The sequence below is a fragment of the Hermetia illucens genome, chromosome 2, assembly GCF_905115235.1.
Source record: "Hermetia illucens chromosome 2, iHerIll2.2.curated.20191125, whole genome shotgun sequence".
Lineage (NCBI taxonomy): Eukaryota > Metazoa > Arthropoda > Insecta > Diptera > Stratiomyidae > Hermetia > Hermetia illucens.
The window spans coordinates 129,731,935-129,753,270 of record NC_051850.1 but is presented as its reverse complement, the minus strand read 5'-3'; the positions used below and the strand labels follow the sequence as shown (position 1 = coordinate 129,753,270).

The 21,336-nt window shown below is 34.9% G+C and overlaps 1 protein-coding gene across 3 annotated transcripts in view; it reads right to left on the bottom strand.

Annotated features, from left to right (window-relative positions):
* LOC119647908 (protein phosphatase 1 regulatory subunit 3C) overlaps positions 1–21,116 on the bottom strand; it is an 83,821-nt gene extending 62,705 nt beyond the window's left edge. Inside the window, exons 1-2 of one of the 3 annotated variants that reach the window (XR_005248964.1) lie at positions 20,358–21,090; positions 661–684 (exon numbers count right to left, since the gene is read on the bottom strand). The gene's annotated coding sequence lies outside the window, so the exon portion shown is untranslated. Of the gene's footprint in view, positions 1–660; positions 685–20,357 lie in introns of all 3 variants that reach the window. The other 2 variants (XM_038049223.1, XM_038049218.1) reach the window with 2 other exon arrangements.
* Between the last annotated feature and the right edge of the window lie 220 nt (positions 21,117–21,336).

Here is a 21,336-nt window from a genome sequence, read left to right as displayed (position 1 = left end):
CCAGTGACCGTAACCTGCCGAAAAGCATCTCGGATCAGCCAACTGTGAACTATGCTATTAAATTATTTCCCGTATCAGCGTTACTTGGGTGAACTGCATGAAACCAAAAATCTACAGCTAAGTCGTTCTCCCTGTTGACCATTATGGTTCTGAATGCTGGCAATTACCGAAGACAATAAATGCCGCCTTGCGCTAATGGAGAAGAAGATGTTGTGTTGGATCAGTGGCGTAACATTCCATTACGTCAGAAATGAGGCCAACTGCGATCGAAATAGAATTGCACCCTTCGTGGAGAAATTGCGAGAGAGGCATCGTCGATGGTATGGTTACGTGATCCGCGCTGGCGAGAACTCACTAGCCAAGGCTGGTCCATAGATTTCGATATGGAAAACAACCCAGAGGCCATTGGATTTAGATGAAGCCAAATGACAGAAAAAAGTCGCGAGCTCGATATAGTCGAGCCGTCCCTGATGCTAAAAGAAACAATGACTAAAGAAGAGGATACTTTTTTCCTCTTTTTAACTCACGAACATAAGACCCGCTCTCTAAGGAACTATGGCTATTGATCACAGCTGGAAATAGATGCAGCAAAAAGCATCTCAAAATTATGTATCTCAGTGAAATATAAATATATAAAGTAAATATAAGAATAAAGCATACCTAAAAATGAATATTCGGCTATTCCTGAAAAAAAAAATCAGAAAAATATCGTTAGTATCCGATCTTAAAAATTTAAAATATAAAATATTCGAAAATCCATAACGTTTTTTCTATAAAATTTAATAGCAGTTTTTCAGGCCTAATATCTGCTGGCCCAGTGGTGATTGTGTTTGGCTGGGAGCCATTGGGCGAATAACCTCAATCTCAAATGATTATCCAAAATGTTTCGCAAAGGTTTGCGCAGAATTAACGCTTGTGCGGAATGTTTGGCACGTCGCTGGAGGGGTGGGTTGACAGACTCTCTTTATTTTTAAGGGTAGAAGGCTAGAAGTTACAATGCCGTATTATTATCCGAGCAAGCTCTGGAGGAGTTTTTATGGACTCCCTGCAACCACGCTTCACACACCATTGCGCCTCGAATCTGAATTCGAATGGAAATTTCCGAATGGTCATCGGTAAAGCCTTTGCTTCAACGGAGAGTTTCAGAAAAGCTGCTGTTTGTTGTTTTACCTACGTTCGCCCTTAGATAGAATACTAGGATTTTGATATCGAAATGTTGAATTATGGAATATTCGTTCAGTTAGTTTCTATTTCGTTGTTCATGCATATTTGTACACGTCGAAATACGAGTACATCTTTGTTTTGTTATTTCTATCTTTTCCTTTTATATTGAAATTTTTTTTAAGAAAATATCAAAGTGCGAAATATAATGAATTATTATTAGTGTAAATTTTGAGAATGATTGCCTTTTCCTCCTGCTTCGGTTATATTAAAATATTTATGTTTCGGTAGAAAAGCTGCCAAGGTATCTGAGGCGTAACCAGGATTCGCCGTGAATTCGTTTTTCTTCGCTAGGCTCGAGTTGTCCCACACCGTCAGCAGTAGAGTCCTTATTTTTTAGATTCAAATTTAAAACTCCACCTTTTCCCCTGATGAACAGCTATGACCTGGTGGTTTTGAATGAGTTTTTCACGAGTTTTCCACGGTTCTCTTCGGACACGGATTGATTTGGAGACAACAATCAGAGCTGTACTATGACTGGCAAAGCGATACCAGTTTATACTGATTACGGGCTTGGCATTCATACCGGTTGAGGCAAAGTGTATCTACCGCAACTAAGCGGTACGGGGCTAGAGTTGTATACCGCAGCTGCACATTTGAGCTCATAAGGAGCTCCGCTCACGATATCAGGACAACGACAATCTCCATGAAACTCCCACAAGAATCAACTGCGAATAACCTGGCCGAGATACCCCAGGAATTTTCCTGAGGTAAGTTCTCTCGGAGGGCGATGTTAGTTTTCATGATAGCAGACAACCTCTGCTTAGGCTTCGTGGCCGGAGAAAGTTCAGATGAGTCTCGTGCAAGCTCGGGTCTGATTGCGCAATGCCTCAGAACACTCGCCCACCGCATTACAACCAGCAAGTTAATGTGAATTCAGCATTTTCCGGTGCCACTACGGTGCTGACTCAGTTTATAGGGTTGCTAGCCCATTTGCCTCCTGGTTACCTCTTAGCAAGTCTACCTAGGCAGCTGGAATCTTATGAAGAAGTAATGCAATTCCTCTTTAGTCTCAGGAACCAGCTGCCAACCGATTTTTGAATTTGAAAGTTCTGTTTACTCTATACACTCACACTAGATGTTGGCCCTTTCAGGAATTTTGTTACGAATCAAGTTTTAAGTTAATCTTTGTTGCAAAAAAGTTTCCGTCAGTTTTTAAAATGAAGTAGAAATGTTAGAAAGCACGTTTAACCCAAGTGTTGGCACTTTCAGAATTATAAAGTGGGCACTTTCAATATTTACCTTCAATCTTTCACTGATTTATGCAACTGTGAATCGACGAACAATCTTAATATTTTTGGGTGATGTCGAAAGCGAAGCATCATGTGTGATCTAAGTTGTTGGCTTTTCACGCTGTATACTGAACTTTACCAAGGGTTACTACTCCCGCCCATCAAACTGTTGTTTCATTATATTGTATTTGGTGACAGTTTGTGTCGAATTTTTACAGATTTAACATTTTCAAGTGATGCGCTGCACAATCTGGTTATATACCAAATTCGTATTCATCTTACTCATAATGAGACCAACTGAGAGTATAACGAGAGGTTTACGTGAATACAGGGTCACTGCTACCGCATCTAAAGGCGTCTTCAATCTCATAAAGCCCTTTTACGATTGTCAAGCCTTTAATGGAAACAATGGAAAGACTTTTTCGTCCTATCCAAACATTTTTATTCTAATAATGTAAACCCTATTTCAGGGACCATTTTTTCCTTCTGCTAGCACTCCATAGTGGGAGGCGATGTTTGATGGAAATGGAGGTTCTATAATGACTACAATATTAGATATTGAATGAAATATTGTAGCATCATTTCGTAATTGCAGTCCTTGTTGTAATATATTTCCAATTCAGCCTATACATTTTTTTTCTACATATTTAGGAACGTAAATATCAAATATGAATGTAGATAACTAAATTTAACATTGGTATTTCCGATGCGTTTTGTTACTTCATTTTAATCTGAGCGGAATGACCTTCCTGCACTTGTTGCTCTTAACAATCGGAAATTTCCAATATCCCATTTTGTGCCACTCAACAATACTGATAAATGCAAAATATCAACATCGAATTGTTTTCATCCATTTAACTATCAGAAATATACTGATATGTTGGCGATTCACATTCCAATGATTGCATCTTCGAGAAACATATATTATCACTTTCTCTTACAAGATGTAAAACGGAGGAAACTGAAATCTATAAATATCGTAAAGTTCATAGTAGTTTATGACATTTATGAATGAGAAACACAATTGGCAACAATAAACTTAGAATATACTCAACAGGTAAGTTTAAATATAAGGGGCCGGCCTACTTTAATGAAGAGATGGTGCCAGAAACAATCTTCAATTTCAGAAAATATGAAACTGTTTCAGTTGTTTCAAAATCCACTTAAGTCAATCTCGTGATTGACGTGGTTGAGTCATATTTAGTAATCATCTTAACTAGGTCATGTCTGGTTGCAAACGTAGCCATCTATTAAGCAGATGTTTTTGCAGAGAAAGTTCAAAGAAAGAAAATTTAGTTCAAGGATTAAACTGCATATTGTTCTCTGTAGAAAAGTAGAATATTGAGAAAATCTTTTTATTTTGAAAACAATTCCTTGTCATTTGTAAGGTATTGTTAGTTCGTAATGTAGAGCTTAGATGATAGGTTCCTAGTGATTAATCTTCCTTTTTTAGGAGAAATTTGACCATTCATTTAAAGTCATTCGGATTTTCAAGATTTTCATAGTTCATTCCGATGCACATCTTTGAATATTTGTTTCTAAAAATATCTTTTCCATGAAGCGGAGGCGGATATTCATTTTAAAAATAACATTTGTTTTTCTATTTTATTTTTGTCCGCGTGTGCATTGAATATTTCTGGTTATTTAATAGTACGTTTGTTTAGATGATGACATGAAGTATTTATGGGTGCCGTTGATTCTGTGTTGACCAGAGATAATATCGATTACTGAAGGAATGAATACACGTTTTGGCAAAGGTATCTCATTAACTAGCGAGCAATGTCACTAAATTCTCTAAATTTTCTCATAGTAAGAGGAAACTAATTACCAGCTCACAAAAAAAAAAACATTTTGTCTGCCAATAGTTTCTGCAGACTGGTTTTCTTGATGAAACTATCAAGGTGAATGCGTCAGTGATTATACAACATCTTATTCTCGTCCTTATGCGATGAAAAATGGATTGCTCTTTCCAAGACGGTCAAGGTAGTGTCACTGAAAATTTTCAAGGAAAATATTCCCTATGATATTCACAGATTTCGTTTGCCAGGTTTGAGAAATCGATATTTTTTATTTTTCTACTTTTTTTTGAAGATATAGTCTATACGAAATATGTGTTTGTCTGAATTTTCTTGATTTTAAATACTTGTGGGAATTAGAGTTCGTCGTGAAGCAAACTGAACATTTTGAACACGATTTTCTCAAAATCCCGCTTTCAAACGGATACCGATTGGTATCTCTTATACTGAGAAATAAAGGGGTGGACTAGCCTATCTTCAGTAATTAATTTTTTTCACGAGTTTCTTAATTTGAATTTGAAACAAAATTTAAATTGTGCTTTGTTTAGAACCGTATATCAACAAGTTTCTCAAGAATTTTCTCTCCAATATTTCCAGAGTTGAAGGCAACATTAATATCAATTACACCACTTTGATTACACAGCTGACCGGTTCATCTATTATATATGCAGAGTCTGCACATCAGAGGCTGCTTCACCTCTACCCTGGGAGTCGCGTGATCGAAAGCGACTACAGGTGGTGATCGCTCCTTAATATATACAGGTTTTGGAAATTGGATTCAAAATTTTCCAAACTAATTTCAAAACTCCCCAAACTAACTTCAGGCTTTTCCAAATTCATTTCAAAATCAGACTTTTCCATTTCCAATCCAGAATTTCTTCAATATTTTACTAATAAGTTTTATACCAACTTTTTGCCACTGGATGAGGATGGAGCTGGGGATCTTTAAATAAATCTGAGCAGTTCATCATGATAATCGATTTGATGGACCGTCTGGGTAAAAATGTATTGCGCTCAATCGTTATTGCTTTCTTTTATGATCTCTAGATATAAAAACGTGTTCGTTAATATTCTCTGACATTCGAAACGACTCACCAGGTATGAGAAGTTTAAATTGTCGCATTACTATTACTTTTAGACACTTACCCGCCCGAAAAAACCCCATTATATTCTCAGACCTTTTTATTAAAGCAAATAATGCTAGAAAATTGATGAGCAGCACCCAGATTTTTTTCCAAAGAATGAGCAGCACCCAGATTTTTTCCAAAGAATCCCAGTTCCATCCTTATCCAGTGGTAAAAAGTTGGTAATAAACTTGATCAAATGTTGAAAAAATTCTGAACTGGAAATGCAAAAGTCTGAATTTGAAATGGAAAATTCGGAAATGGATTTGGAAAAGTCTGAATTGGGTTGAAAAATACTGAATTTAACTAAATTTAACTTACAAACACAACGTGTATGCGAATTATATCTAGTGTGAAAACCGCCTTGATCAGAGTAGATGTGAGGCAGCCTCTGATTAGTTGCCTCAGCTCCGAATAAAACCATTAGTTGTCCTTTGGTAAAAACCTGGGTGCTTTGGCTGAAGCATAAGCACATTATAAACTACGGGATTTTGAGTCCTCCTGTGATCATATTTATCCTACGAAAAGAGGGCCAAACATTACTTCTGAAAAAAAATTTGAGTAATAATAATAATCACTGGCACAACAATCCAACTGGCTATATGAAATATGAAAGATATTTCATGAACAAAGTTGTATGTTAACATCTATATTGTCACAAAGGTTTACATTTATAGGTTTCAACCTAAGGGGGGTTTCCTATTAAGTTTATAAAAGGTAGTAATATATTATTTGTAACTTTATTTGAGTAGATATTGGGATGGAATGTATTTGTCCTCTAGATTTCCGATTTTTATACATGATTTGCAAAAAAAAAAAATTATAAAATTAACCCAATGTCTTACCATTCGCTGCATGTAAAAGGTTTTATAGGCACCATGTTTGCATCTAATTTCATGACAATTGGTTTGTGATTTTGAGTAAATTGGATATAATAGGCAGATAGAAATACAGAGATTTAACCAAATTTGATAAGGCTTTTTAAGCAAAACAAGACACACCGATATGAGCCAACGCTTTTCTACATTTTCCTACTGATTTGAATTTTTGGCTCTACAAGAATTTGACGGGTTATCATGGACCCCTTTGGTGCCATTTTTGGCAGTGAGATACAAAAAATCAATCTCCTTCAATGATTTTCAGTAAAACTTATCACAAAGTTAAAAAAGCAGCTACCTTAAATTTTATATAACTACCCATCACACAAGACTACCCCCTTAAATCAAAGTAAATTAATCGATATTGAATCAATTATTTCCGTAAATATCTATTTTCCCTTCTCTGTAGAGAAAGCATCCATAAACGATAACAAGTTTCATATTTAGTAGAAAAATCCAGCATGCGCTAAATGTTAAAAATAGATATTTTTATAGTACTTGATCCGGAATGTAAATGACGATACGTCTGTACATCAACACCCCACACTCGTATAACTTTACATATATATATTTGTACATAAGCACCAATATATATATAGGTATATATTTATGAAATTTTGGGGGCGAAAAAGTGAAAAGCGAAGGCGTTTCTAGAAATCTTTTCGGAATTAAAATTTTGTTTGAAAAAGATAAATGTGCTTACATTGACTCAGAGCTCAAGGAAATGCGTCATTTTCTTGTTCTTAACATTGATACCAATTTTCTTTTATTGTATTCAACCGCTTTCCATGATGTTTTGTATATAAAGAACTTTTTTGGGGGGAAAATGAGGATGATTTGCCAAGAAATGTTCTTGAGAGATTTATGAATGCTGGAAGATAATTTGTTGTGTATATGCGAGTGTGATTATACGTAGCTGCGAGAATGGGATAATTTAGTTGGTTTTTAGAGTTCTTAGATTTATTATTTATGTACGGCTAAAATTAGGGAAGGTAGTAAAAAGTTAAGTTTACACGCATATTAGGAATTGTGATAGCAAGCGCTGAAATTTACCAAAAAAAAATATACAGAAACGACTGCTTGTAAAATAACAATGGATTTACCCGTCGCTAGGGCACCACAAGCCAAACCAAACTATTATCAACGTTATTAGAAGGCTCTACGTTCAGTGTTATTTAGTAGTATTAAGATGAGCTTGACTTTTGTACGATTGTGGCATGACTAACTCACCATAAACTTCATTAGTGAGTTATTTGGGTTCATAGGTATAAGTCATACTCTCATCTAGTGAAGATACTAGCTCTACCCTTTCGTACTACCAGAAATGTCGCCAATGTCTCTATTATTATTTTATGATTTTTTGGTACAACCTCTCCGATTTGCAAGAGAAGATTCTCATTGGCGTTAGCGATACTTCCGCCATGGATGTTTGTGTTTGTTTCCGCGCTTACTCCGTTGTTGTAAAATAGGCTTACTAGGTCCTTCTTACAGAAATCATTCAGAAATTTGCTTTCGAAATATTGTCAGGCACATTACAAGTCAGAGTGAAATTATGCGGTGTTTCCAACGATTAATTAATTGAAGTAATAAAAACTTGTTGTTTCTTTTTCGTTGATGTGGATATTTATTCTTGCAAATACCGATATTTCGGGAACCACTTGTTGCAAACAACTTGTTTGCACTGATGAAGGGAACAACTTGTTTGCACTGATGAAGGGAACAAGTGGTTCCCGAAATATCGTTATTTGCAAGAATAAATACCCACACCAACGAAAAAGAAACAACAAGTTTTTATTACTTCAATTACATTACAAGTGCCTGGCATTCTGCTCTTTTATGAGGGGGTACACTGTTCAGAAAAAAAGGGTGATTTTTTGTTTGTTCTTCTTTCTTTTGTTTTTTTTACATGAGAGCCAGAGCTGCAGTCATTGGAATTAAATTCAGCTGAAACTTTTAACGATAGCTTTCAACACTCACTACTGTATTTCTTCGAAAGCAAGCAAGTAATTATATATTTTACATTATCTTTCTTGATATAGATTTTTCACCCTCTTCATTTATGTCTCCAGGTCGCAATTTTACTTAAAGAACAAAAAACTAAACTATTTCTGAGGGGCTTGCTTAAAATGTAACGAGAATCGTAGAATTTTTTCCAATTTTTTTTTATATAATAAAAAAAATACCGTCAATTTGGTTTCTTTCAAAGTTTACAACAAAAGATAACCTTATTAAAATCGGTTCGATGTCCGCCTGTCAGACCCACTTTTCTTAGAACCAGGTAAACCTATTGACATGAAATTTGGTGAAAAGATTACAACTATGAACTCACACACATGCAGTGAACGACATCATTCTACGTTAAGTTTTAGGAGCAGTTCCCATACATCCAAAAGGAGAGTGTAGTTTTTTCATTTAATATAGTCATGTTGATTATTACATGGGAGGTGTGAAGGGGATTTTTTGCCAATCGGGTATCAGTTTTGGCAGTAGTTTCAAAGAGGAGAGCGAGAGGGTCAAAAAGGGGTTACTTGTTTTCAAGGGCATTCTCAGAGCCTATGAAAACTAAAAATAGCGATGCTTCCATACGAAGGGTACGTGCATACCACCCGTGACGATATCTGCTCAAATCAAGTTAATAATAGTAAGTTACTATTTCTTTCGGAAAACGAATGGAAACCCCGTTGTTGAGGATTATGTATTTTGCTAGGTCAGGCAGTAAAGAAGATTATTTGGGCGTTATAGATCGAGGAGGTAATGAAGAAATTGAAGGTGGCTCTGATGGAGATATCAAACATTAGATATAAAAAATGTTTCGAAGCTTGGATCGGGTGCTGGTATAAGAGCATTGTAATTGATGATTATTACTTTGAAGAGGACTATATCAATTTTGATGAATAATCTTATTTTCCAAATTTTCGAAATAAATTCCAAGAACTTTTTGATTGCGGTAGCACTTCAGAGAAAGTTTCCCATTCCAAGAAAACAATCAATCAAACCTTCTAAAAAATTTTAATAATGCCAATAAAGTGTTAAATGGAGTCTTAAACAGTTTTTTCCCAAATTTTGGCAGTCAAAATTCCCCAACATTTATTCCAGTAACCAGTGAAATGTAATGTAATCAACAAAACTAGAAAATACAATGCAGATTATGACATTATCAGCAAGTTTACAGTGAGTCAAAGTTATATTTTCAATACGAAAATTATTTATCTCTTGGAAATTTTGAAACGACAATATCACCTTAAGGTATATGCAAGTTCAGATGCACTTGTATGAATAGTCTAAAGCATAAAGTATCTGCCTTCGGTTTGGTTGTAGGAAATTTACTATTTATTTCAGTTTTGCCTGTTTAGCGGCCTATCTTTATTTGACCAGGAACTCTGCTATTTTTTCAGACATAGCTAGTATTTTCAGCATAACTTCTGGTGTACTGGTTTGAATTTTCCAGTGGCAATTTTGCATCTTTTATCCTATTTTTGTCACTCTTATTTCTCTACTTCTTCTTGAAATTTTCAAATGATAACGGGTTACCCTTTCAATCGATTTTTCCCTTTTTATTAATATTAAATTACCTCAATTATACTAAAATATTTAATTACCTTGAATGCTTCAATTAAAATTTAAAAATCCTCTTCTTTTCAAGTTTTGGCGGTACTGTTGGAATTATCTTTAGATAATTGTGACGGTTGGTCTTTTTTTCTAGTAACTGGTCCGTCTGATTAGAATATATAATTTTTTGGGGATTTCCCACATAAATACAACATGTTGGACTCAAGTTTGTTTTTTACACATAGACGTAAGTTAGTACTTTCTTGAAGAAATATATTGAAGCAAAATAAGATTCGAAGATTAAGAACGATTGGTGCTAAAATTACTGACGTTTTCGCCGTCAGGGCAGGAAACTCTTCGGACGCTGCCGCACTTCTTCCCTATGGAGCTGGGGCGTTGTTTCTAGTTCCAATTATATTGATGCAAAAACCCAACATGGGTGTGAATCGTTACGACCCGCTCAAATCTTCAAACAACAAAATTGTTCGTTTGGGCTAGGTCACCTAAGGTCTGAACCGGCTGTATGTCGCTTGTTCATTCCCTAAGGAAAAAACTGAAAACTAAAGACTAACTAACATTTTAACCTGACCTTTGCTTTCCTGGTTATCTCTACCAATTATGATATCCAAAAATGCGTTAAGATTTCTGAAAAATAGGGCATATTAGAAAAAAGTGGATTCCGCACCACAAAAATCAAATAAGTAATAATGAATTACTAAAAAAATATAAATTTAACTTTGGCTGGTCTGTGGTTATTAATTAATAAAATATACATATAATAATATAACAAGTGAAGCTACCTATATGAAAATTTTAAGTAATCGTGCAACACATCGCTACGCCTACTTTAAGTTTTGTTTTTTTTTATATTGTTCTCAGAAATTCCAAGATTAGATAAGTTCTTCGTACTGCGGAAATTTTATATTAAAAAGAAATTGTTTAGGGGGTAATAAATATTATAATTGTGAGGCGTAAATTAATGGTTGAGCTAGATGACGGTTGCAGTTTTCCGTAAAAATCACCGTTGAAATTCATTTATCAACAAATGCTTATTTATTATCAACACATAACACCCCTGCCCACCCCTTCTTCCAAAAGCTCTGATAATTTTAATAATAATATTTTATATACCGCTCTCGTTCTTCTGCTAGAACACTTCTGCAATTTATAATTAGCAATGAACTTGAGTGCAAGGTTATCTAAAAATAGGCAGCAATGCATTGGAAAGCATAAAAACATTGTCTTATCTGTTTCTTATTCCGAATATTTCACTATCTATCTTTAGTTATAAATTTCATTTTTCCGAATGCTTTAGAATTTTATCATATCAGTCGAAATGCACCTAATCTAGACAAAATAAAATAAAAATACGTTTTTGTGCGTAAATATCTTATCTCGATTATTGGAGAATTTGCCAATAATGTCGTCAGTAAGTATGTGCGAAACCGCGAATTTTCTGGGAGAATCGATGCAATGTTTATGTACGAGTAGATTTAACCAGTTATCACATCAGACGAATTCTTATCATATCAAATTTGTTCAAATGATTCACAAATTCGTTCAAATATTATTACTGATGTTGTATCGTTGATGTTTTTTTCTGGTTTTTAGTTTGCATCACACCACTATTGACTTTTTGAAATTCATGCCCCAAAGTTCATATGGTGAGAATATTCAGGCTATTTATAGCTCTAACAATGAACCCAGGTGCGGAAATTAGAAAATTTGATAAAGTTGTTATATTTTTTGTTTCAATTGATTCGTTTAGATACGCTCGTTCAGATAGAATTTTGATGGGTATTTAGATAAAAAACGTGACTACTTGCACGTTGCTTTTCAGTTGCCGCACTCACGGGGAAAGGACCTCAGTAAAACTTGTTTTCGTTTTTAAGGTTAAAATTGGCTGACCGTCTGTCTGTCTGTCCCTGTATCTGCCATCTGTCTGTCACAAGTAATTTTTTCAGAAGCGGTTACACCTATTGACACGACATTCGGTAGGGTACTCCCCACCTTTTCAGCAAATGACAAAACTGTGTGAAAGTACTAACCTTTCATTTGATACCCCACATGACTATATTTGCCGAAAAAAAATTACACCCCCCTTTGGCGTGTATAGGGAGTTGGTTGGTGTAGTAGAGCAAAACAAGTATTCAAGAAAGAGGAGAGTAGTCGGGAAGAATGGAAAGGGTGGTTGAAAGAGATTAGAAAGCTAGGATAATTAGGTCAGTTGAGCATGGGGAGGTTAAAATCGCCGCAGAGGAGGAAACGGAAAAAGGAAACTTGGCAAGTTCAGGTAAACTGACAAACAATCCGTTGTATTAGTGAGGCGGGCAACGATAGAGGTAGTACATACAAGAAACAATGACCATAACTGAGTTACGGTAGATATGACGTTGTTGGGTCAACAGGGACAGGCTTCACTTTTAAACCCCTAATCGAAAAGTGAAAAGGCGGCCTATCTTTTTTGACGGATTCTCAGTAGACGAGAAAACATAAATTGAAAATTAAAGATCAAGTATCTATCTGCTTATTCTCAATCAAATGTGGTAAATAAAATACTAAGAAAGAAATGAATATGCAGCCAAATGTCGGAATGTTCAAACGATTGCTCAACAACAGAAATATTTATCCCAAATCCTAAATTAGAGATACAAATGGAAAGAAAATTTCGTTGATTTACCACTGCGCGGACAAAAACTGTTAGTCTAAATTTGAATATGCCAAAATATTAAGAAGAGAATGCCACGCATTGCAAAAGGATAACTTTAAAGGCGTTGTCAAAGGTAATAAGAAAACATTTACGAAGGGGATGCTTGACCATTTAGACTATCTTATAAGAGGAGGTTACAGACACAGTATCCAAAATTGGTCTAATTTCAAAAAAAAAATTACCGACCGACTAAATTTCAAAATTACAAACACATTACTTCTTATTCAAAATCACTGGTTTAGTTTTAAGTAACTTCCGTAAATATTGAATATTTTTAACAATATTTTTAGATTGATTTTTTCTGTTTTATTTTTCATAATGCTAGAATATTTTTTCACTAGTTACCCTTCCAAATTTTCAACTGGTTTATTTAATTGCCAACTACTATCTAACCCTGATGATTGGTTTCGCTCTAACATTAGAAAAATTGCATAATTAATTTTTTGAAATTGCATAGGGTTCATGGATAACTTGGTGGACTCTTTCATCTTAATTTTCTCGGATTATAGTAACCTTTAAGCTATCTTTTATCAAAGATGCAATTCAACCACCGTAATCATCATAAAATATTTTCTTGGGTGATAAAAATTAAATATACAACACTAATTCCGTGTTTTTGAAAATAAATTTGGAAAGTCTGTCCGACAAGAAAATTATATGGAAATTATATCCAGTTGCCGATATGTTTGTATTAATATGTAAATCCTGTTGCTTTATGAGCCCAAATCAACGCATGAAACCTGTTTCATTATATTTCCTAGATAAGATTGATATATTAGTAGATGTTTATATGATTTCGATAATTTTACATATTAATTCAAAACCTTATCAAAATCGAATGACCATACCGCAAGAAATTTTAAGACATTCTCCAAAAAAATTAAATAATTTTTAAAAATTAGTTAAGACTTTATTGGAGAAATGCAAAACCGGGCATCACCTGATCTGATTGTTTATTTATGTTATATTTCTGGATTTGTTGATTTGCATCGCATTTGAAATTTGCTTGTTTTTATTTCTAATGAATGGAATTTTTAAATCTATATAAATACGAAGGAATTCTAGATATACATAAATTCTGCAGAATGCAACATTTTTGTGAAATAAATTACTCAGGAGAAACTAAAATTGGTTTCGATGGTTAAGCATATGAACGAAGCTAGATATAGCTATTTTTTAATTAATCGTTGATTTTTACATTTTTCCCTGCTCATTTTACATGCATAGATATAAATACAGGCATAATATTTTGGAGATTGGTTTATGGCGTTATATAAAAAGATATAAATGGTGGTGCATTCATCATCATGGTTATTGCAAAGTAATTGGTAATTGGCGAAGCAAACACACTACTCATCAATACTCAATTATTTTCGCATTATATATGTGTATATATTACGAAGAAAAAAAAAATGAAATTAAAGTGATGACAATTAATATTAATAGTAATAATCGTTGGCGCAACAATCCATATTGGATCAGGACTTTGAAGTGTGTCAGAGCACTTCATTCATTCATTAACGATACACTATAGTACACTGTCGGAGGCAGTGTGGTCAGCATTGTCCTCGCCCGAGATTATCACCTTGATTTTACTCAGGTACTCATTCACAGCTGAGTCGACTGGTATCCAACATCCAGTCACGATAGCACATCCCCCTGCCACCAGTGTGATTGGAACCGCAATCTTCCGATACGACAGCCCAGGGCTCTAACCACATGAGCCATCCGGACACACATTAATATTAGTTTATGGATAATTCACTAGATATTTTCACTTAATTTAACATAATAAGTAAATAAATAAATAAATTAAAATAAATTTAAATAAATATAAAATATAATTAGAAAAAATAGTTTACCTATGACTATTATCGGTATAAATACTTTTACATGCAATGTATTTCGAAAATCGTTTACAGACGCAAGAGCATTTTTCTGATGCATATTATATTGCAAAAAAACATAAATATAAATACATTTTGTTTTTATCAGTGATGTATTTATACATTTACCAAGAATGATAAAGACTGATAAGAGGAAAAGACGTAAGTAAAATAAAACTTTATTGATGGTATTTATCATCGATAGTAAAACAAAAAAAATCAAATATGTTTTTGTTTAATATGAAAGTGAAAAATTTATTTAGTAATGCATTTAACGCATTGGAAGTTACGAAATATTCATTTAAATACGTACTAAATAAATAGATACCCATCTAGGTAAAGCACAAAGAGAATATATCATTATTACCAGATTGAATCACACACGCTACGAAGAAAATTATTATTTTAAAAACATTTCCAAGTTAAGCAGCTTAACTTATTTTGGATTTACAATATGACCATCAACTTTTACCTAAATTCAAATTTAACCCATTCCATTCGGTTGATTAAGCTGGAAACTACCACACACATTATGTGAACAAAAGGAAATAGATATAATGAAGTATTCTTTCTTGTCCTTGTGATGATTTTGACTATATTTTGTCCTTATATTTTAAGTACTGTTAAATTTTTATTAATAGCCTACCAGATCTAGAGTCAGTCCCGAAAAGATAGGAGCAGAAACGGTTTCGACTGATAGCATGAGGGGAAGCTCCCTTGTGCACAACTGCTGCACCAGCCGGACGCAATGGGTTAATTGATTGTTGAAAAAGTAAAATTCAGTTGCATAATAGTGAATTTCAATCAATCAAAGCTGATTGAAGCCTTGTTTAGATTTCTAAGTTTATTCGAAGTGCGCGTAGGCTAAACGCTATGTGTAAATAGGTAGGTAATATGCAGGCAAAAATGCAAAAGACTAAATAAACAAAATCCTCATGAATAGCAAAAGTGAATGATTGTCAATTTAAGACTTTTTTGTTGACTGAATCAATCTTAAATTTGGCAATATAAAAAATATAAAACCTACACCACATGATCATCTCAAAGATGTAAACCGCCGGTATCTTCTAGAATTTCAAAAGCATCCCAGGTTCTCCCGTGCTGTACAACAAGTAATTCACATTTTCAGGGCTATTATATGGTAACATGTTCTTTTTACTATAACATTATATGAGTAAACTTGGCGGACAATACAACATTTACATCTACAGTTTGCAGCGCGTGTCGCTGTTTCGATGCAGGTATGATATTAATCGTGTATACAAGTACATGTGTGACAAATTTCCGAGATATTTACTTGGAATATTCCAGGTGAGCAAACCTTGTACTGAGACGTGCTTGCAAAATTCTAATGAGTTTTAGTTGCAATTTTATGATATTGACTGCATGTTATATTAATTCGTTTTTAATGAATGTTTTTCGCCTTATAAAGTGAAAGTAATAAGTATATACCATGTTTGTTAGTCAATCACAATTGGGAGATTTTTTACTTTTGACAAAATTAATATATATACTGGGTTCCGGTAGAGAACGGATTAACTGGTTTGTGAAACACCATATACTTATTAAAGTTTATAAATTTAATCTAAAAGAGAAAAATCTTTGAACTTTTTCAATTTGAAAGTAATATGCCATATCATGTTACCCGAAAAGGAAATTCGGAATATTATAGTTTCTATAGGAACTGAAAATATTTAGTAACCACTAAACAAAGGAGATCTGTAAAACTGTAAAACACCTTTCCACAACTCATCACTTGTTTCAACAGGTTGACTATTATCGCCGGATGTATAGGCGTGCAGGAAAAATACCATGCATTGAACAGAAACTGCAAAAATATATCCGAAGTTTTATTCCATTGTCCAAAAACCTAGGATTGAGGCTTCCCAGAACTAACGATAGAGATTATCACCCAAGTCGACTATTACTCAATCTACGTTCATAGGGAAATGGGGCGAGTATTGGTTGAATCCTGGGTAAACAGCGGATCATTGGGCTATTGAGCTAGGTCAAGAAAATCATTGTAAATTGTGAAAAATGTAAGGTCTCGAAAGTTCCCAACCAAACATTCTTTAGTTCATTACAGTTGTTCGCACGACTCACTTCTACTATTTCAGAATTAAACCCTTGGTCAAATAAGTTATAATCCAGGTGTCCATAAGCAAAATGGTAAAGTGCTTTGGTATTAGCATGTAAAACGTAGGATATGTTCTTTGTGATTGACGTATCAACGAACGTCTCAATCTAAAATTTACCGCAATGTCGTCCATCCTGTCGCTCTCTATGGTTCTGAATGTTGGCCGACTATAAAAGACAATGAACGGGGTCTTACGGTAATGACGAGGAAGATGTTGCGTTGGACTAGTGGCGTCCCATGTTTTGATCACATCCGAAATGAGGATAGCCGCGATAGTTATAGGGTTGTACTGATCGTGGAAAAATTGGGAGAGAGGCATGATGATATGGTCACACAATTCGCACTAACGAGAATTCACTTGCCAAGATTGGTCTGAACATGGAGATCGATGGTAAACGACCAAAACGCAGGCCAAAACAACAGTGACTTGATACGCTGGATGGGGATTTAAAAGTCTCGAGATTGTATCCAGATCAGGCATTTGATAGAGCCAAATGGAGAAACCGATCACGACGAGCCGACCCCGCTTGGCTGAAGAAAAAAAGAAGATTAAAACTGTGGTGAATATTTTGGTCATGGGGTTTTCCCAATATGCAAAGGAAACAGAGGAGTTAAATAGGATCTGCATCCACTAATAAGAATATTAAGCGTATACTTGATATAGACAGATAACCCCACCTTGAGGTAGGGGGTAAGGATGTAGATAATCCTTTTCCATTTTTAGATTCGAGTGATGTAGTTAGACTCATTAATTGAAAGAAAGCCTGCGGAATCATTGTTAAAGTTTTCGAAAGCAGATAAATATGATGGGATCAAATTAAATGGAGAAAGTAGAAAGCTCCTACGCTTAAAACTATAGTAGAAGCAAAAATCTCACGGACTTTGTAATCGGGTACTTGAAATAAAGTTCTAGCTTTGTGAAAGATGTTTCAAAAATGTCTGCGTTATGCGTGCTGATAAAGGGAGAACAGTCCATTGGGATAGCAGAAAGTTTAACGAAAGTACACATATACAGAAAGTTTCCGAGTAGTTTTAGGTAAGAGAGATTAAAAAGTGGAGACGGGTAAAATAGTTCTTCTTAGACAGTCGGGATCGGATGAAACTGCATAAAGAGTGTTACGGAAGGTAAAAGAACTGAAGGTCCTCAACATAAAGCGTTGATGAAGAGTTGAAATAGTGTAGAAGTAGCGCCTACTGAGTAGTCTCGGTCCTGGACTAGGCCGCAAGTCACCTCTTTTGAAAGATTGGGTACTACTCCAAATCAAAAGGATCCGAGGACCATGATCTGTGGGAGTAAGTTGCTACCAAGTACGCCATCTACTTAAGATTCCCTCAATTATGGAACAGAAAAACAAAAAAGTTGACCCAAAATGGATCCTTATGATACATTAGCGAAAACGCAAAAGGAACAGGATATGCAAGCGTCAAAAGAAACAAACAACAAAACGAAACGAACAACGTAATGAGGGACAGGAAAACGTTAAGTGAAGTGAGTTTCGAAAAAAATATCTTGTTATTAATTAAGCCGAACGTCTTAGGGGAACCAATGTAGATATCGTAAATTTCCCGGTGAGAATTAGGCCATGAAATTGGTGAAGTTTAGTAGAGCAGTAGACAGACTCTTCATGAAGCTACGTTGCTTTTTAACTATAAAGTGGCCAAAGTGGATAGTGTAACACTAATCGAAGGAGGGATATGGGACGGTTATTCCCGATGAGTGCATGGTCACCACTTTTTTGTATAGGTATAATGAAAGCCTCTTTCTACAAGCTAGAAAAATGACAACCTTTGAGGCTTTTGTTAAAAATTGTGTGCATAGTGAGGCAAATGTATCGATTTTTTTTAGCAAAAAGAGATTAGAAAGTCTGCAGGGCCGGAGCTAAAGTTGCCATCAAGGTTCTCAATAAGATAATCGACTAGAGAAGGAATGAGGAGGGGTACTGCCGAATATTCGGAGCAGACTACATGTAGTCGGGGTGAAAAGAAAGGGGTGCAGGAAGGAGTTATACACCAGGGAAAAGTAGTTATTACATAGGTAACACAATGACTGAATCAAGTCGGACGGGTTTGCGGGTCTTGTGGATGTGAGACCAGAAGGACCTAAAACCTCAATTTCGAGGGCCCTGCCCAACGATAATCTGTAAAAGTCAAGAGCCATCATACATTAAAGAAGTTGGTGAAATGTATGTTTTTAATTGTGTCCTCCAAGTTTCAATTCTAGACCTATCTCCTGATTATTCATAATTGGATCTTCGATATAAAGTCAAGATTTAAAACCAGCTACATTAGGATTTTTAATTTTTCATTGAAAATAAAGTAAATGGATGAAACACAATCTAAATGACAATACATTTCGATTTTCGGTGTTCATTAAAAGGTAGAGGTGTGTCAAAGACATGAAACACTCATACATATAACAAAACTAGTCTATTCACCTAAAACTGAGCAATTTAAGAATATTCTAGAATGTAAAATTCCAAAAAGGCCGGCTACGAAATTCATGTATGCATATGAATTCAGCACTGGATTAGATGCGATAAGACAACTACTACAGTTTCTATAGTTTCTAGAACTCACTTCGTGACGAGCATATGGTTGATCTTTCTATACATACGTAGATGTTGCTTATATTTCAGGAGACATTTTTCTATTGAGCAGAGATGAGGGTAACATATTTCGTGGAGATCCAATTTCATTCCATCGTTTCCAAATTTGTGCAATAAATTATCATGCATTTATCGGCAGAGACTAGAAAGTATAGAGAATTGATTTAATTTTATTTATACATCCAGAATAATAAGGGTATCCGACTAAGATATTATAGTAAATAATGTTGTCCATCCAAAATTATCTAGGTTACTCTGTGAGCGATGTGATCTATTTGAATTTAATGGGATATAAAAAGTTTTTCCTACTATTGATTACAAATAAATAAAATAAATTGTCTCCTGCAGAACAACCATAAAAATCCGAAATACCGGTTCGAATTTTCCCTAAATATGTAGTAATATATATTCAGATTATACGACACCGGCTCTAAACTAGTTTCCGGTTTTTCCGCCCGAGCAGGGCCCATATCATAATGTATCTATGAATGCATCTAGCCAGGCAAACCGAGCTGAGTGCACGCGCCGACCATGTGAATAAGCAGTCGATGTCTGGGAAGCCACCAATATGGAATGCTACTCTCGATTTATACAATTAAAGGTTTCACCCGCATAAATCAAGTGTCGTACAATAATGAAAATTCCTGACATGGTTGTGGGTTGATCGGATTAGTGTAGGACCCAATTTTTTGCTCTTATAGATGCAGTCCAATGTATAAGATTGAGGGTTACTAGAGGCAAAATGATTTTTGAAAATAACCTGGGAATATCTATTTGTAGATAAATGCACTGATATTAGGTTCTTCTTAACCGTGAAGAGATAATACTAAGATAACTAGCCTTATTATTGGAATGCAGGAATATCTTGATAAGCAGTTTATTTCAGAAATTTCCTGAAACGACCTCTATTGAAGAAAACAATATGCGAATTTTATCTTTGACAGTTTAAAATAGAAACTCATTTATTATTGGATATTAAATAATTGTTCTATCTTATCACACTTCCACACGTGTAACTTATGCATAAATATATACATATCTCATCTCAATCTATCGATGAACTTTTAGATAAAAGATAAGAATGCAATAGTCACGAATAGACACTGAGGTCCATTGATATTTTCCAATTAATCCGGCAATAATATTCTATTCATAGTTCTTTCAAAACTATCTGTGAAAAGAACAACAACACTCAGATCAAATTCAGAATGCACTTACCAATTTTCAGTCAGAACTCTTAAAATATCTATTCCGTTCGTGGTATGTTCAGTGCAAGATGAATGATTCTTTGAACTCCCGACAACCATTCACTATTTATCTATTTTTAAAAAGTATCTCTGTATTAACTTCCGAATGTTCTGCCGGTGATATGTATAACTTCACTTTAGAGTTTTCAAATATTTTCATAAAACAAACGACTTTTAAATTTTCACATATTTTTAAATGGAAAGTTCGATATTGCACAACTTTGCACTGTAGATGAGACAATTTATAGGTGATTGTATAAATAATGTAGCTAACAACGAATGTCACTTGCGATAGTTGCAATAAACTTTAACAACACAACCAACCCACTCTTCAAAAAAGATTGATTTTTAGTTTTCTAAAAACTAAAAAAATCTCGACAGTTGCTTAAAACTTAATATAACCATTTAACTTGTTCGTTTGTTAGTTTGTTCTTTAAGTTACGAGACATTTACGGGTGGTTTAAAACAGTTCGTGTTATTTATGCACATGTTTAGAGACTTAGCTCGTCTCTGTGTTAGCGAAATTAGAAAAACGTTTTTATACTCCGACTAGTTATCGAAGACTGACACCGTGTTGAATCTAGATAGGCCATTAAGACGCTGGCGCTCCGCTTTCCGGGCTGACGGCCTAGTCGGGGGACCGGTATCAGTGTCGGCTGTTCCGCGTCCATATGATTTCCATCTAGACTTCGTGTTAACGTCGAGACTCACCACGAGCAGATATTTCTAAGATGTAGCAATTTCTCCAAGACACTGCAACTTTGGTCCGATGTCTTGAGAGATGCCGGCCCGATCGTGAATGGGGCGTGCAATTAAAACACAAAACACGAATTTTCAGCGTGTAACGATCACTTCAAGTTTGAGTGGTTATCAGGGAAATAAGATGTAGTCAAGTGCACGGCTTAAAGCATTAAATGTGGAAGGTTCACTCGCGGCCCTCGGCACTGATA